Source organism: Prunus avium, chromosome 1, assembly GCF_965620075.1.
Source record: "Prunus avium chromosome 1, drPruAviu1.hap1.1, whole genome shotgun sequence".
Lineage (NCBI taxonomy): Eukaryota > Viridiplantae > Streptophyta > Magnoliopsida > Rosales > Rosaceae > Prunus > Prunus avium.
The window spans coordinates 4280638-4299863 of NC_142284.1; the positions used below are offsets into that span (position 1 = coordinate 4280638).

The window sequence follows — 19226 nt, forward strand, 5'->3', positions numbered from 1 at the left end:
ACTAGGTATGGAATCATCTTGCTGTTTAAAACAAAGTTTGAAAGAAAAATAAAAGCCACCAAGGAAAAAAGAAGAAAGAAATCTTCCAACAGTGACATGATTAGAAACAAGATTGAGCCAGAAAACTTTTGATATCATTAGAAAAATATTTCTTTAGAATTGTCTCAGAAACTAGCATTAATTGTTCGTTGGATGATAGAAAGTAAACATTCTTCTTTATGAATTTCTGACCCCTCAATCTTCTGCTTTCAAATACTTCATTCCGAGATCAAGGACACAATACAAAGATCATAGTAACCAGTACTGTGTTGTCTACTGGACTGCTGATCCTGGGCCTAACCCTGCTTATATGTGAGGAAGAACCAGCAACAAAAATATGGTAAGCTATTTGATTTTGTACTCTTCTGCCCCTCCATTTTCTAAGATAGGTAGGTTCAGTTCTATAGAAAATTTTTGCTGTTGCCTTTCTGGTTTCTAAGCTAAGGTTCCATGCTACATTATTTACTTCACTACGTACTTCACAGGAGAACTGAAGCCCGGCCAAAAGGAGGATCTGGAATTACCATTATTTGACTTGGCCGCTGTTGTTTGTGCAACCAAAAACTTTTCAAACAACAATAAACTTGGAGAAGGTGGTTTCGGATCAGTCTTTAAGGTAAAATCAAATATAGTCCTCCCTACAGTTAGCTTGACAGCTTCCACATGTCATTTGGGTCAGGACTTAGGTGGTGAAATATTTCAATTTTTTTTTTCTGTTCATTCGTGGGTTGGTTTTGTGTTCCTATGCAAGGGAGGAGGAGACAAATCTTTCTTTTTTTCCTCTATCAGCAAACAAGAGGGCATGATCAAATGTCAAAATCTATAACAGAAATGCAATATCCAAAGAATGAAAAGCAGTCCAACCAAGAAGAACCATCAATGGATGAATATTAAATTCATAAAGATTTATCAAGTTTCAAGCAAGAAGAACGAAACCAATCAATCTATTGCTTAACCAAACCAGAAATAAATAGTCAGAATTTGAGATTGGGGCCTAAAAACCGAACCTTGTTTCAGTCAATCGCAGTGTTCCAAATATCCGCCTAGGCGGCTGGGCGGGCCTCCTAGGCGGGTTGGGTCTTTTTTTGGTGCCGAACAAGGAGGACGAAGCAGCCGAAACCGAAGAAAACAGATCGAAGCTTGAGTTGATAGAGAAGCGAAATGGCTGTGACTGCGTCTGCAAGTTCCGTACTCTGTATTTAAAGCGTATAGCCGCGCGGCTATACTCTTACATTCGAATATATTAATATTTTGAAGAGTATAGCCCACTGGCCACACTTTTAAAATATCCGCGCGGCTATACTTTTAAAATATTCGAATAGATTAATATTTCAAGCTTATAGCCGAACGGCTATACTTGTAAAATATTCTAATACATTTGGCGAGTATAGCCGGGCGGCTCTTTAAATATACAATTTTGTTATATCATTTTAGGGTTTGGGGTTAAAATACCACTTTAGTCCATTGGGCTAGAGTTATTTCTTAAATTCTTTTATTTGTATAAGCGATATTGGGGAATGAGAATTTTAATTCTTTCCAATACCTCCCATTCTAATGATTTCTAACTATTAGCCTACTGGGCAAGAATAAAAAAAAATGGATTTTATTTATAACAAATAACACGGGTTAAACCCATATATACAACAACAAAAAATAAGGATCCGCCAACATTTTGGGGATCAGAGACTGTTGAATTTCATAGTATAAAATTGCTTGTATAGGAATTTACTTTCTAAAATGTCCATCGTAATTATGAACTAAACCCAATTACTGCCTTTTCTCAATGCACTTGACAACCCTGCTCTTCTGCAATTAGATATATTAGTCCGCGTTGTATTCTATGCAGATGAAAAATTGGATACAAAACAGTCTAACGAGGCAACGAAGAGAAGTTTGCAGCTCTGTTTTGAAATAAATCGAAGGTATCAGAGGTCATATGGCATTGATATACAAAGTATTCTAAATGAGAATTCAAACAACATGTGCTAGATGAGAAGTAGCATCTCATTCTTACATATATCATACCCATGTGCATATGAAATTCCCAATATAAAGAGGGGAGAAAAGTGCAATACCTCCCTTGTATCTCGCAAGTGTAGGAGATCCAACCTTTCATGAGGACGTCGGTTTCATAAAGAAGCAAGCTGCATCAATCATACATTAATATCGGCAATCACAGCCCAAAATATACTCCATTTTAATAAAGAGAAATATAAAGTTACCCATAAGCTGAAGCGCTCAGGATCTTGTGGTGAAGGCATCATCGCTTCCACACCGAGAAGTCTCTCAAGTCGTATTCGATCTGTAAAGAGATACTATCATACATCAAAAGGGCACATAGGGATACTTAAAACAAGAATAGGGGAAGAAACCATTCTTATGTACACTGGCATTACATGTAGGATAATCTCCCGAATCTCAAGTACCTCTGTGTTAGATTTGATGGGGGAGATGGTGCCTCAACGGAGAAACTTTTTTCTAAGTGCCCCGTACTTGAAGATTTGACTATACTCGTGAATTTTAGAGTTGATTCAAAATCTCTGCTCCTGAATTGAAGACAAGCATCACAAATACTAGAAATAATCGTACGTTCCAACTCTTCATCAATTCCCCAAAGCTTGAAAACCTGATTGTCGACATCGTCAGTTGGACTCATATGCCAGCTTATGTCTTCCAGAATCTGCAGCCAAAATTCGTCCCTATAGGCTTCCAGTAGGTTAAAGTCTAGCCTGTGATTACCTTGTGCCTCCGTTTACTATAGGAATTTCCAGTGTCACGTATCATTCTCTTCTAGGTTCTAGTTTGGATGGTTTATTTCTGCCTGCTATCTTTAAACATTTGAAACAGTTGGAGCTAGGACTCATTCATTCCAGTTACTGGACATTGCTCATATAGAATATCTGAACCGATCACCTAATCTAGAATCTCTTATCCTAGACCTTGATCGTATGTTGAACACAGAAAACAACCCTTTCCATCCACCGGCGTTTGTGCCTACTTGTTTTGTCTTCACACATTAGGATAATCTCCATGAAGGGATTCCAAGGAAAACATGATGAGATGGATGCGACTAAGTATTGTTGAGTTCGGTTTGGTTATGAAGAAAATGACTGTTTCTACTGCTACTGCTGCTGGTGTTGTCACTCCCCCCCGCCCAAAAGAGGAGATATACAAGGAAATTTCAATGTTTGAATGTGGTTCAGAGAGTTGCCATGTTCAAGTTCTATGAGATGCAATGAAGGTCTCCGTTTCACATCAGTTCAAGGATTTCTCCAAGTTCGTTCTATACTTTCTGAGTTTGAAAATGTCAATTTCATTTGTTTCTTTCACTCATCTGTTAGATTAAAGTGGACATTATATTAGTAGTGATTTAATCCAGCTTATTTTGGAACTTTGAATTTTCTGTACAACTCCATGATCTTTTTTTGGTCATTGAATTGTTGGTTTCCTAGCTGTCGTGGAACTCCAACAATTTGACAGCTTTTACATGTCGGTATTTTATTTTTCAATTTGGGGTTTCAGACTTTCAGTCAATTGTAGTGTTCGAAAAATTGGCCTAGGCGGGCGCTAAGCGGCTAGGCGGGCACTAGGCGGCTAGGTGGGTTAGGTCTCTTTTCGGTGCGGAACCCGGAGTACAAAGTCTCTGCCTTGGCAGACATTGAGAGAGCCAAATCCAATCGAATCAACGCAACAGCCAAAACTGAAGAAAAAAAAAATTTCGAAGCTTGAGTTGAGAGAGGCTCAAGACCCAGTCTTTGAAGCTTGGAAACGAAATGGCTGTGACTCCAACTGCATGTTTCGTGTTCGATTCTCTGTCCCTAAACTCTGAATATTTTTAAAGAGTAGCCGCTCGGCTATACTATTTTTTAATTTTTTTAATTTTTAAATAGCCGCCCGGCTATACTGTTAAAATGTTCGAATTTATTTAAAGACTATGGCTATAATCTTTAAATATACAATTTTGTCATATGATTTTAGGGTTGAATTTCATAGTATAAAATTGTTTGTATAGGAATTTACTTTCTAAATTGTACCCATCGTAATTATAAACTAAACCCAATTACAGTCTTTTTCTCATTGGACTTGACAACCCTACTCTTTTGTTGGACTTGACAACCCTACTCTTTTGCTATGAGATATATCAGTCCGCGCGGCTATACTTTTAAAATATTCGAATGTATTTAAAGGGGATAGCTGTTCGGCTATACTTTTAAAATATTGAATAATTTTGCTTTTAGCAATTCTGAATGTACCTTGGAAACACCATTCACAGTATGGGAGTATACAATCGCCAGGTTTACCATTCGGATACTCTGTCAGAGCATCTCCAGGAGGGCCTCCAAATTTTACCCAAATTCTAGTTAAAATAGCTAACCACTTAAAAAGTGGTTCCTCCAGTAATGCTCTCTATTTTAGCTAACCTCAAATATTCTATTATTTTAAATTCATTAAAAAATTTAAAAGAAAGAACTCAAAATGAAAAGTAGCTCACCACCGAACCTTTCTTTTTCTTCTCTCTCTCTCTCTCTCTCTCTCTCTCTCTCTCTTGTGCAACTTTCAGATTTGGCGAGCCTTGAATTTCTCTCTCCTCCTTGCTAAATGTAGCGAGCCAAAATGGCGTTCTCCAAAATGGCGAGAGAGGTAGCGAAGCTGCTGGAGCGTTGTTTTTCCTTCCTTTTCGCTAAAATCGTTAGGGATGAGAGAGTAGAGAGTCTCCTGCAGATGCTCTCAAATCAAATGGTAATTAACGGTCAAATTGCTAAACATTTTCTCATCAAGAAGACCAAAGACTGTACTTTTGAAATGGCAAAAAAGAAGCCAAAAACTCATTTAAGTACAAAAGACTGCCTTGCAGATTTCCAAATGCCCGTTTTTCTTTTGTTGTGTCATCATTTCGGAGAGGATTATGCACAGGAGACATAATATAATTGCAAGAATAAGCATAATGGTGTATGGATTAACTATAGAGTTTACAAGATAATACCATACGCCAACCACAATTGGAAGTCCAAAATTATATATTTAAACAGTATAGTCACGTGGCTATACTGTTAAAATATTCGAATATACTGCGGTTATACTCTTTTAATATACAATTTTGTCATATAATTTTGGCTTTTTATCGCAAATAGTCCCTGAGGTTAGCGAAATTATCACCTTTCCTCTTTATTTTTATTTTTTGGTGACATTAATGGTCATTAAGGTTACTTTCTATACAAAAAATTGGTCCCTACCGTTAGCTTTCGTCAAATTTTCTATTAAAGTGCTGACATGGCACATATAAGGAGTCCACACATCCAATTATATAAAGCTAAGTGGATTTTGAATAAAAGATATCATAAAAATTAAAGAAGATTAAAACTTCAATAAGTAAAAAATAAAAAAATTTGCAGCCATCTCTCTCTTTTCCATGACCCAAACCAACCCCAAACCGCAACCCCGCTCGCAACCCACCCCAAATCCCAAACCCCATACCCAAGTTTCTTAAATTGAAGTTTTAAATTATTAATTTTTTGTTGTAGGGAAACCATTGGCAATGTAATCGAGCCCTTTCTTCTTCTCTCACTCAAATCAATTCCCGTGACTAATTTTGTATTTGCTGCCATCTTCTTTTCTTGATTCTTTCTTGGAAGAGAGAGAGAGAGAGAGGGGAGGGGGAGGGATGGGTTCAATTTTATTTATTTATTGAAGTTTTAGTCTCCTTTTTCTTAAATGTTTTAGCCAAATTTTTTATGGATTTTAATTTTTATGATATCTTTTAATAAAATCCACTTGGTTTTATATAATTGGATGCGTGAACTCTACATATGTGTCAAGTCAGCACTCTAATAGAAAATTTGACAGAAGCTAACTGTGGGGACCAATTTGATGTATAGAGAGTAACCTTAAGGACCATTAATGTCACAAAAAAACATTAAGGACGGAAGGTGATAGTTTCGTTAACCTCAACAACCATTCGCAAAAAAAAAAAAAAAAAACCCTATAATTTTAGGGTTTAGGGCTAAAATACCACTTTAGCCCATTGGGCTAGAGTTATTTCTTCAATTATTTTATTTATACAAGCGATATTGGGGAATGAGAATTTAAATTCTTTCCAACACCTTCCATTCAAATATGTAAAATGTTGCTACTGGGGTGTGGATGAGGGTAAGCTTGAGGGTGAGCTAGCCATCAGAAGGGTATTTGCATGGTTCAATTCCCCACGTCTTCTCCGCGTAGTCAAGGATTGTTCTATCGCTGCTAAATCTCCCCTACCCGACTGTGCTAAGGATGCTCATCTGAGTCCACTTATTTGGATCCGCAAATGCTTTATCAGCTGCAGCCTGTAGTCATATAGATTCAAATCCCAAGCACCATAGTAAGTTATACAACACCAAACTCAAACTGCATATATATCCTTCGGGTTGGGACTGCCAAGTAAACAGAAATAATTACTTGAGCCCCTAAATAGCTCTCAAAATCAGAACCAAGCAAATAGAAGTCTTTACCACCATCCACAGTATCACATAGAGATTCAAAATAGTCTTTAAAGCCAAAATAGCCATCTCGGACCATCCTACACATAATAAATATCACAGCAGAATTAGAACCTGAGGAAACAGTTCACTCAGAACACCACACAATGGTAAAAAACGACACTAAACACATGCCCTCTAAATAATCTGAAAATTCTAGACTGGTCACACCAATCACAAACTGGCAAAGTGAGTATGATTGAAGTGACTGTAATTGCGTACCTTATAACATGAGCACCTTGCAGTGGCATTTTAGGAGATCCTTCCTCATGCAATTTGGGAACTTCATGAATCTTTGCCCCAAACAAAAACTGGAGAAAGCAAATTCTAAGAGAATCATCTCTGCTATACTACAAACAAGTGTATACTATATACCAATCTAAAATCTTGAAATAGTCAATACACAGATTCCATCTTGCAGAAGTTACAGCAAAAGAAAATTTCAGTTGGTCGACAATACTTGACATCACAATCAGCTGAATTCAACTACTTTAAGTTGGCTACATAAATCTTGCTCGGCCTTTCTACTCTCTACGGAACCTAATGTTATGTTCAGTCACACGTCATCTATCTTTAGAGAAGGTCAAAGATCAATTCATATCACAGTGATTATACTAATTTTTTTATCCCGGCACAGCCCACTAATATCCGTGCTCATGCCACGTTGTGCCCCACTAATTCACCAAAACTTATGAATTTAGCAAATAAAGAATCTGAAGCCAGTTTCAAGCAGAAAAAAACTTACTTGTGTAATATGAAGAGCCAGCTCAAGCCGCTGAATTTGAATCCATTGTTCTGTAACAATGTCAGCCATCTGTTTCGTCCAAAAAAAATGTCAGCCATCTGAAAGCAAAGAGAAAGACGCCAATGGAAAAATGAACCTCACACTAACAACATCACACACTCATAGCCATAGACCAAAGATGGATTGAGTACATCAGTGCATGACCTTTTGAGCCTGAGAGGCAACCGTTTCGAGTCTATCCTCAGCATCTTGTGCTTTAGACTCTAAAACATGAAGATCGAAGTTGTACTTTCTTGATGCAGCACACAGAGGCCGTACCTAAAAAGCATTGCAAAGCCCATTTCTCAAATCCAACAAACCCTTTCTGCTACTTTTTCATTGAATTGAAAATTTCAAAAAATAAATTGAAAAAGATGTGAACCTCTTCTTTTAGAGCATTAAGCCTCTCATCAGTAGCCAATGAGTCTCTCTGTGACATACAAATGCAACCAAATATTATATACTTGCTTTCAATTTGGCATATACTTGAAAGCTGAAGACTTGAAGCTGAAACGGGAAACAAACCTTAAGAGTGAACAAAACAGACTGCAAATGATGTATCCGGGTTTAACAGAAGTATGGAACTCAAGCAATGTGAGATGTTGTGCAAGAAGAACTGCTCCTGCACAGCTTTTGCAAATTTGGATAACAGGGATGGAGGAAGTGGGTGCCTGCTGTGGTTTAGTGAGCTGATTGATGTAAGAAATTTCACTGAAAAAGGGCAAGATATTTATTTTAGAATGGCAGCATCAGAACTAGGTATTCTCAAAAGTCAGTGAGTTAATGCAAATTTTAAAGAAAACAAGAGAAAAAAAAAAAAAAAAAGGTCTTTGGATATGGAACAGTCAATTGGGAGTTATCCATCTCTTCATGATCATGTACAAAAAGTAAAGTCAAAACATATCAAACCCAAAGGTTGTTACTCTATAATTTTGGATTTGGACACAATTATCAAACTCTACTTTCAAAATTCGTCTGTTAAGATCAATGGATGATAGACATTTCAGAAGTTTTTTTTTTCTTTATCAATATCTAACTTCTCACTTTTTTTGCTTTCAAATATATTTCCTGCCTAGATCATGAAGACTATACAACAATCAGTGCTAAACCCAATTTCCGCCCGGGGGGTTAGACCACTTGGGTTATATTTTAGTCTCATTGAATGTGAAGAAAGTAAGAATCATAGTAGGCAGTATTGTGTCATCTACTGGGCTCCTCCTGGGTGTAGCTCTGTTTTTTCTAATGTTTGGAAGAAGCAGCAACAGATAGATAGTAAGTTGTTTTCTAGTCTTCTACCCCTTCAGTTTCCAATAGGATATAGAGAGCAACTTGGTTATTTGAAAATTTAACTACAATGGACTATTGCAATATAGATGACATGATGTTAGAATTGAAAAAAATAAGAAATGTGTGTCAAATTATAGGATAGCAACTCCCAATTGGAGATGCTCTTATCGGTACTTCTCTTGGGCATTTGTCTATTAAAGTCAAATGTAGGGTTCATCTCTTCTACTCTTTTTTTCCCCCATTTGTCAACTCACTTAAGTATTAACTTGAGGGAGAAAAAAAAACTGAAAGAGAGAAAAAGATGTGAAGAATTAAAACAAGCATACAATTCAGAAAATTGTAGCTTCCCTTGAGTTGATTTGGTATTTGATTCTGGAAGACTGACCAAATGAGTGGATGACCACAAATGATTTAGATTTTTCTACTAGAGGAATGCTCCTAATTGTCAATTGTCAGGCAACACCATCATTCTTGAACTAAATTTGAAGTAAGCCCACTTTTGCATTCAATTACGCATCTAAATTTGGTATGACGTGCATCGATATTGTCGATAATGCATCAGTAACGTGTTTACATTGATAATTGATATTGTGTCAAAACAAATTCTACTCCAAGCTACAGTGAAAGGGGATCCCTTATGAGAAATTCATCCTATTTATCTGTCCTTGAAACTTTAGTAATTTGTCTCCCCACTATTCAACTTTAGTATTGAAAGCTTACTAATTGTCTTCCCAGCTACTCAACTTAACTATATACTGTAGGGTTTCTACTTTCTAATCAAGTATTGCCAATGCTGCTAATTGTGAAATTTATTAAGGTGAGAGACAGTTACGGACAAAGCTTTACCAAATTAATATAATTATCTTCTAATTAGAGTCAGACTCTCCATATATAGTGCAGACTAAAAGAAACACACCCCTCACTGGTTAATCAGTGTACTCAAGTTGAGCAGCCCTGAAATTCTTGTCCCTGTCGACTATAAGAACACTACATGTCTTCCGACACATCAAGTTCTGCAAAGAATCCAGTGGCACAGGTTTGGGATTCCGGAAATCTTGTTGTGATAGATGGCAATGGTCATAATGACCCTGATAATATTTTATGGCAGAGTTTTGATTACCCAGGTGATACATTAATACCAGGTATGAGGCTTGTTAGGAATAAAATCACAGGTTTTAATTGGCATCTTACACCCTGGAAAAACCCCCAGGATCCTTCTCAAGGACATTATGCATATCAACTTGGTCCTTATGGATACCATGAATTAATTCTGACGGAGGGTTCTGTTATTAAATATCGGACAGCACCATGGAATGGAATCCAATTTAGTGGGATGCATAATTTAAATCCAACATATGATTTTGTGTTGGATAATGATGATGAAGTATATTATGGTTATAAGCTTCTCAACAGCTCAGCTCTTTTCAGGCTGGCGTCAACTCAAGATGGATTTGGGCTGAGCTACATCGGGAGTGATGGAAACCAAGGTTGGGTCGTTTATCTAATAGCAACGACTGATATCTGTGACAAATATGGAATATGTGGTCCAAATGGTGCACGTAGTATTGACAAGTCCCCAGTATGTAGCGGCTTGAAAGGATTTATACCGACCTTTCAACCAGACTGGGACTTGGTGGATTGGTCATATAGCTGTGTGAGAAAGAGCCAACTGAATTGCAGTGGAGACATCTTTAAGAAGTACTCTGGGGTGAAATTTCCAAGTACAGAACAATCCTGGTATAACACAAGTATGAACCTCAAGGAATGTGAGATGATGTGCATGAACAACTGCTCCTGCACCGCTTTTTCAAATTTGGATATCCGAGATCGAGGAAGGGGGTGCTTGCTGTGGTTCAGCGATCTGATTGATATAAGATATTCCAATATAAATGGGCAAGATATTTACATAAGAATGGCTTCATCAGAACTAGTTATGGAATCATCTTGCTGTTTAAAACAAAGTTTGAAAGAAAAATAAAAGCCACCAAGGAAAGAAGAAGGAAGAAATCTTCCAACAGTGATATGATTAGCAACAAGATAGAGCCAGAAAACTTTTGATATTATTAGAAAAATATTTCTTTAGAATTGTCTCAGAAACTAGTATTAATTGTTCGTTGGATGATAAAAAGTAAACATTTTCTTCTTTATGAATTTCTGACTCCTCAATCTTCTGCTTTCAAATACTTCATTCCGAGATCAAGGACACAATACAAAGATCATAGTAACCAGTACTGTGTTGTCTACTGGACTGCTGATCCTGGGCCTAACCCTGCTATTATATGTGAGGAAGAACCAGCAACAAAAATATGGTAAGCTATTTGATTTTGTACTCTTCTGCCCCTCCACTTTCTAAGATAGATAGGTTCAGTTCTATAGAAAAATTTTGCTGTTGCCTCTCTGGTTTCTAAGCTAAGGTTCCATGCTACATTATTTACTTCACTACATACTTCACAGGAGAACTGAAGCCCGGCCAAAAGGAAGATCTGGAATTACCATTAAACTTGGAGAAGGTGGTTTCGGATCAGTCTTTAAGGTAAAATCAAATATAGTCCTCCCTACAGTTAGCTTGACAGCTTCCACATGTCATTTGGGTCAGGACTTAGGTGGTGTAATATTTCAATTTTTTTTTTCTGTTCATTCGTGGGTTGGTTTTGTGTTCCTATGCAAGAGGAGGAGGAGACAAATCTTTCTTTTTTTTCTCTATCAGCAAACAAGAGGGCATGATCAAATGTCAAAATCTATAACAGAAGAACCATCAATGGATGAATATTGAATGCATAAAGATTTATCAAGTTTCAAGCAAGAAGAACGAAACCAATCAATCTATTGCTTAACCAAACCAGAAATAAATAGTCAGAATTTGAGATTGGGGCCTAAAAATCGAACCTTGTTTCAGTCAATCGCAGTGTTCCAAAAATCCGCCTAGGCGGGCACCAGGCGGCTGGGCGGGCCTCCTAGGCGGGTTGGGTCTTTTTTCGGTGCCAAACAAGGAGGACGAAGCAGCCGAAACCGAAGAAAACAAATCGAAGGTTCAGTTGATAGAGAAGCGAAATGGCTGTGACTGCGTCTGCAAGCTCCGTCCTCTGCGAGTGCAGCTTCGTGTTTATTAAAGGAGTAGCCGATCGGCCATACTGTTAAAATATTCGAATATATTAATATTTAAAGAGTATGGCCCAACGGCTATACCTTTTAAATATACAATTTTGTCATATCATTTTAGGGTTTAGGGCTAAAATACCACTCTAGCCCTTTGGGCTAGAGTTATTTCTTCAATTATTTTATTTATACAAGCGATATTAGGGAATGAGAATTTAAATTCTTTTTGATACCTCACATTCTAATGATTTCCAACTATTAGCCCATTGGGCAAGAATAAAAAATGAATTCTATTTACAACAAATAATACAGGTTAAACCCATAAATACAAACACACAAAAAACCCACAAAAAAGGGATCCGCCAACATTTTGTGGATCAAAGAATGTTGAATTTCATAGTATAAAATTGCTTGTATTGCAATTTACTTTCTAGAAGAAAAATTGGATATAAAACAGTCTAACGAGACAACGAAGAGAAGTTCACAGCTCTGTTTTGAAATTTGTTGAAGGTATCAGAGGTCATATGACATTGATATATGAACTATTCTAAATGAGAATTCAAACAACATGTGTTAGATGAGTAGTAGCATCTCATTCTTAAATATAACATATTATTTCATTTGTCTACTGGTTATGCTTGTTGTTAAGTTGGTGCAACCAACATTCTTTCACCAAGAAATTTTTCCTGAACCTCAAAGAAATTTAGCTAGGAAAACCTTTGGTGGGAAGGGAAAGTTAAGATAGAAATAGAGGCAGAGGCAAGGCTGAAGAACAATTGCAAGCACATGTGATATTACAGAAAATGTAGTGAAGAAATTTAGAATGGTCATTTTCCAAATTAAGTACACGTCTTATAATGAAATCAAGATAGGAACTTATAACAAGCCCTCATTAGAGTACAACGTCCAAAAACACAAGATGAACACCACACCACACCACACCACACTCAACACACATAATTGCTCTTTAGTGTTGTAAATATAAAAAAGATGAGATATCGCTTATTACAATCAAATAGTTCTTCATTCATCGTCGCCCAAATCATTGAACGCATTGCACAAATCATTAGCATTTCATCCCACGTCTCCTCCACATGTAGATGAAATGAGTATCCATCAACAAGAAGAACAAAATTGTCCATACCACGAAGAAATTCAGGAAATTCAGAACCCTCGCACATAAATTTACTAATATGAGACACAATTGCTTTGATATGTCATCGTCGTTCTCATCGAAACCAGAACAATCTCTGGCGTCCAACATCACCAGATCTTTGCATTTGCGCAGCAACGTGACAGGACCATCCCGATTAACTTTTGCACCCTTCAAATTTAAGTACTTGATGTTAGGCACCAACTTTACAATTGACGATGCCTCACGCCCATGAACAGAGCCTTTAGACAAATCTAAACCATAAAAATTCTTGCAATGTGTTTGTATAATTGCAAGTATTTTTGCCAAATTGAAGCATGAACCCAATGATAACACCTCCAAATTTTTCCACTTGCCAATCAGCTCTAGGTTCGTGTGTTTGCTGTCCAATAAATTTACTGGTAAACTCGAAGTCAACAAGGCCAGGACACGTGCACACATTTCCACTTTGGCACCATCTGCTAAGCTATAGCTAAGAAGGAATTACCAAAGCAAGCAAGGCCATAATTGCCCTATCACCAAAAAAATCATCCTTATTTGTTTTGGTAAAGAAATAATCATCCTTATTTAAGCTTCTCCTTACTCCCCGTTTTGTGTTTTTAATCGATTTCATCACCGTCTTCCATTTGATGCTGCACAAAGTCATGAAGTAACAAGGATTTGATCATGAGAAGAAGAAATATATAAGTTTAGGGGCATCATCTATAATAAGGTAACAAATCATTTAAGCAACAATAAAATTACTTTTATAAGTAACATTATATACAGTGGTTTTGATGAAGTCTTACCTCCTCAGCAGTCTTCTGCTTGTGAATGTGGTGTTGGAATTTTTGTAAGTATTTCAAAATACAAAATTATTTTATTACTTATTTTATGTTGAACTTATATTTCCAGATTTTTGAGTGGTTTGATTACTTCTTTAAAACTGCAATTATTTTATATATTTATAAAATCTATGACATGATACTTTTATATTAATTGTTAGCTTTGTCGGTTTTGATATCTCCTCTTGGTTTTAATTGAGTTATTACCGTTACTTTTTATATCAATTTATTTTATCATTTAAATAAGTTAAATGTATTTGGTTTACAATAGTTGTTGAAGGTTTTGATTCCAATCTTTATTGCGTGAGTTAATTGCTTAGTTGGGATCAAATTTTGTTCTTAACGTGCAAGTGTTTTATGTGGTTTAATTGCTTGGTTAAAAACCCAACATTCACTTGGAGTTAGTAATCTCCCATATAATAAACCATTCGAGCTATATGTTAAAGGAGAGAAGAGAAATCAGATTGACACATTTCTTCATTATTTTCTTCTCTGCGTTCTTGATTTTGTGTTCCAATTTGTTTTCTTTTATCAAGGGAAAGATTCGAGTTGTTCATCCGACCCAAGTATTGCGAGTGTACGCTTATGAGGGTCATAGGTTGTTGTATCCTGGAGGGTAGGGCGCCATACAACCTTGTTACACCGAGACATTGTCTCCGAGGGGCGAAATCTACTCTTAAGGACAGTGAATGACACGCCTCAACCTAAAACTATTATTCTACTCAAGTATAAGGGAGAACGATCTTCTACATCCCAAAAGATAAGTATCTTGTTGTAATTTCATTAATTTTATTTAATTTACTATATCAATATAAATTACAATTTTCTAATAATTATTTATGTGGTGTTTTGCAGGAAAAGTAGCATCCCTAAACCAAATTATCCAACATGTGGTCGTTCTCAAACAAAATTATTAATGATTCAGGATCCAGGTAACGGTGGTACACAAAGCATCAACCAGTTTCTGTAGCTTTGTACTTCTTTTGATCCTGAAGAAAACTTCACTTTCATCCTACAAGTGGAAACATAAAATCACAAGACTAGAAATTGCAAGAAAAAGCATGATGCTAGATTGGCCCAAGAGCTTTGACATTATTAATGGAATTCCTTGGGGGCTCCTCTATCTTCATCATGTAGGTCTTTTAAGTGTGCAGCATAACCCGGCAGATAGGCCGAGCATGCCAGTTGCAGTTGTAATGCTGAGTGGTGAAGGTCATTGCCTCAACGTCAAAAACCTGGTTTTTATAGTGAAAGGGATCTCAATGAACTGGAAGTCAATCCTTCTTCTAAAGCATATTCAACTAATGAAGTCATAGTCCTTTTACACTAATGGAGGCTCAATAAACGAAATTTCATGTTGGTGTGTTAATCTGGTGCTTTTGAAGTCAGTTTGAAAAGTTAAATATCATTAAGAGATTCCCAACCCATGTGTTAGCAAATGCACCCTCTAATTTTTTATTTTTTGTTTTTTGTTTTCTTTGGAGTTAAGGTGGAGTTCAAATAACAGAAACACAGATGCTGATACAAGAACAAATATAAAAGCTTAAATGAATTAGATTTTTCACTTGAGGTGGTGTAATATTTCAATTTTTTTTTTTGTTCTTTGGTGGGTTGGTTTTGGGTTCCTATGCAACAGGAGGAGGACACAAATCTTTTATTTTTTTTTCTCTCAGCAAACAAGAGGGCATGATCAAATGTCAAAATCTATAACAGAAATGCAATATCCAAAGAATGAAAAGCAGTCCAACCAAGAAGAACCAGCAATGGATGAATATTAAATGCAAAAAGATTTATCAAGTTTCAAGCAAGAAGAACCAAACCAAACAATCTATTGCTTAAACAAACCAGAAATAAATAGTCAAAATTTGAGATTGGGGCCTAAAAACCGAACCTTGTTATTGGCAAGGCCATAGAAACTCCATGATAGGATAGCTTCATCATTTCCTTCCACTGAAGACAGACACCAAGTCAGCAAATTTTGTACTTTTTTCTTCTGCACCATGTCGTCAATGTAAAGAGAGAAGAGAATAAGGTGGAGTTGGTAGAGGGAGAAATTGTCGTCGTTGTCATTGGTGTGGTGTGGTGTGGTGAGGTGAACATGTCGTTTTGGAGAGAGCCAAGAGAGAAAAGAATAAAGCGGGAAACAGGGAGAGGAATGGAATTAGATGAATTAAGAGTCTCATGATATATTCTTCTATGGACTTGACTTGTGCTTCACTGCTTTGGCTTTCCAATCTCAATCTCAAGCTCAAATTTGTAGCTAAATTTTTTCAATTTCGGGTTTCAAACTTTCAGTCAATCGGAATGTTCGAAAAATCGGCCTAGGTTGGCACTAGGCGGCTAGGCCTCTAGGCGGTTGGGTTGGCCCTAGGCGGCTGGGTAGGCCTTCTAGGCGAGTTGGGTCTTTTTTCAGTGCCGAACCCGGAGGACGAAGCAGCCGAAACCAAAGAAAACAAATTGAAGCTGGAGTTGATAGAGAAGTGAAATGGTTGTGACTGTAACATCCCGACCCAAAATTTAAAGACTATTCACTAATGAATTAAATTAAAATGGAATTTCAAATTTTGCCCTTGAAGTGGGGGCAAAAAGGTCAATTGTTATCCGGGAAGAGTTTGGAACAATGGGTGGTATTTTTAGGAAGGTTGTACTGAGCCGATTTCGTAGACACACGGAAGGCTCGAATCGGACTTGAAACGAAGAAGTTACGATCGAAAAATTATTAAGGACCTAATTGAAATTATTTTAAAAATTAAGTTGGATTAAAATCAGATTTTTTTCAGAAAAATCTCACTTCTCTCTCTCCTCCCTCACGCGTTCTCTCCTTTCTCTCTCCCCGACTCCGTCGCTCTCCCTTCCTCTCTCTGCAACTCCGGCCACCGGCCACGGCAGCGCACGAGACCGGACTCGATCGAACCGCCACCTCCTCCTCTCTCTTCCCCGGCCAGCACCGCACCTGGAGTCGTCGACAGCCGCCGGAAATCGCAGAAAACAGGCCGGAAAATCGCGGAACTTCCAAGCCTTCGATCTCCCTCGTTTCTCAACCAAATTCGACGAGTGAGGTATGTTTTCTCGACTGATTTTCGTGCTCTAGCTGGCTGATGGGTAGGTTTTAGCTGATTTTTAGTTTTTGAAACTCGATTTGGAACCCTAAGTTGCTGCCGGTTTTCAGTTGAAATTCCGGCCACTTCCGGCCATTTTCTGGCCTTCACCCAAGAACAAAAGTGACTCCAAATTAGGTGTATTACCTAGGTTAGGACTTTGGAGCCAAGATTCTAATATTTTCCGGTCACCGGAACAGTAACCGAGCCACCACGCGCTGCCGGCGCGTGGGGCGGCGCGTGGGCTGTCCGGCAGAGGTCCCATTTTGTCCTAGAATGATCCTTACGTTGTCACGAGCGCGTAGGAGTTTACGGATCTTAATTTGGATGCCGTATGGACCTCGAACGAATTATACCTAATCTGTGATTTTCGGGTTTGATGTATTTGGACCGTTGGATCAAACCCAATTTCACGTATGTTGTTCCTGATATTCCTAGGATCGTATAGGAATTCGCGGATCGTGAATCGGAGCCCCGGATGTTCCGATTCATTAACTTAAAGTTTTGACCGTCCGGTTGACCAAGTGTCTTCCGAGACTTTTACAGCGCTTGGAACCCTTAGATTGGATCTTAGGGACGTCTCGATCCTTGAAATTGAGAGAAACCCGGGAAATTAGGATTTTACTTTAAGTCTCATTTTTGAAGAGTTGGATTTTTGATATCGTGTTCGTATTCTGAAATAGGTATTCCAACTCCACCTACACAGCAGGCAGGACCCCCTCAGGGTCACGCAGCTTGGGACTATTTGTGAGTGGATTTTGTTTTCAAGTAAATAGCATGGTTTTATAATGAAATTTCTATGCATGAAGATTTAAATGGTTTTATGCAAACCCATCCTTTCGTAACCATTTATTCATATGTTGAATATGTTATGTTATAAAGTTATTTGCAATTTATATGGGTTTTGACATATAAAGTATCTTGAAGTATACAACTATATTATTGGGAAAGTGTTGGCTGGTTGAGATTGTGTGAGGTACTTTGGGGTGTTGTGAGATGAGGAAAAGTATGAGTTTAGAATGTCAGTTTGGAGTGCTGTAAGCACTGCCCTGTGTACCTCCCCTGATTTGGATTGTGGATATGGAATTGTGGGATACTTGGAAATGTCAGAACCCGGGGCATACCTTAACGGGGTGTCGCTGTAGACCCTTAATTGGGTAGTCTGCGAACGTAGGACTGTTTACAGGCGTACGGGTCTTGATTTTTCGTCCGTACGTGCTGGCTGAGAGTTAGTCCCCCAGTTGGACGGCTCGTCCCTAGCCACATAGTCCGTTTGAGGGCTGATAATTGTGAGCTAGTCAACAATCCCCTGTTGGATTGTTTCCCCGGTACATTTAGGTGTGTTATATTTATATATATATAAAGTATATCTCTCATATTATATAGCTATTCATTTGTTGTGGTTTTTGGGCGAGGATACTTCCCCGCTCGTCGTGCCGGTGGGCACGGGTTTCGAGAGTTTGATTTGAGATTTGTAAGGAAAGGTTTGGGTGGGTTAATTAGTAAGTTTCACTGGATTTCGAATTTAGCTCGGGTTTGAGCAAATTATTTATATATGTATATGACGGACTTAATGCATTGTTTTCATGCATGGTTTTCTAACAGTGGGGTTATATTACTTTGGTTTAAATGAAACTGAATTTTGTTTGTCCACTCACAATTTTCTGTTTTTCGCCCCACAGCCAGTAGTTGACTGGAATGAGCTGCAGTGCCGTGTTTTGTACCCTTGCTATCACAAGCCGCAGTACTTGAGCTTTCTTGGAGCCTCAGTGCTATGTAAATACGTAAAACTTCATTTTTGCTAGTTTGTTGTACTCTGTAGACTTGCTCTGTTATCGCCTGTTAGGATTTGGTATTTTGAGGCCAGAGGCCATAGTTTGTAATACTATGCTTTGTGTAATGCATGTTGGCTGTTGGGTTGTTTTTATCTGTAATTTTGACAGGTTTGGAATTTTGGGATTTGTCCTGTTTGCAAGGGAGACTGCCAAAAATTTTGGTAGAAAGTCTCGGGTTTTAGTAAGTGGGCCCGGCATCTGCGGAATGCCGGATTAAAGACGGGATCCGTCCCGGTTTCCGAGGAGATTCGGGGCGGGTCCTGTCAGTGACTTTGACTGCGACCTCCGTCCTCTGCGAGTGCAAAGCTTCGTGTTCGTTTCGAATATATTTAAAGCGTATAGCCATGCGGCTATACTTCTTAAATATTCTAATATATTTGACGAGTATAGCCGCGCGGCCCTACTCTTTAAATATACAATTTTGTCATATCATTTTAGGCTTTGGGGCTAAAATACCACTTAAGTCTATTGGGCTAGAGTTATTTCTTCAATTATTTTATTTATACAAGCAATATTGGGGAAGGAGAATATATTTAAATTCTTTTCAATACCTCCCATTCTAATGATCTCCAGCTATTAGCCCATTGGGCTAGAA

General features: G+C 37.8%; 1 long non-coding RNA gene and 2 pseudogenes across 1 annotated transcript; 2 read left to right on the forward strand and 1 right to left on the reverse strand.

The window, feature by feature from the left end:
• Positions 1 to 9616: 9616 nt before the first annotated feature.
• Positions 9617 to 11735, forward strand: LOC148297175 (G-type lectin S-receptor-like serine/threonine-protein kinase At4g27290 pseudogene; annotated as a pseudogene).
• Positions 11736 to 12744: 1009 nt separating this feature from the next.
• On the reverse strand, positions 12745 to 13315 carry LOC148297176 (uncharacterized; annotated as a pseudogene).
• A 3162-nt stretch (positions 13316 to 16477) lies between these two features.
• Positions 16478 to 18730, forward strand: LOC110750863 (uncharacterized). The gene is made up of 3 exons (XR_002525807.2): positions 16478 to 16757; positions 17480 to 17543; positions 18479 to 18730. It is a non-coding gene; the product is annotated as an uncharacterized LOC110750863 (long non-coding RNA).
• The last annotated feature ends 496 nt before the right edge of the window (positions 18731 to 19226 follow it).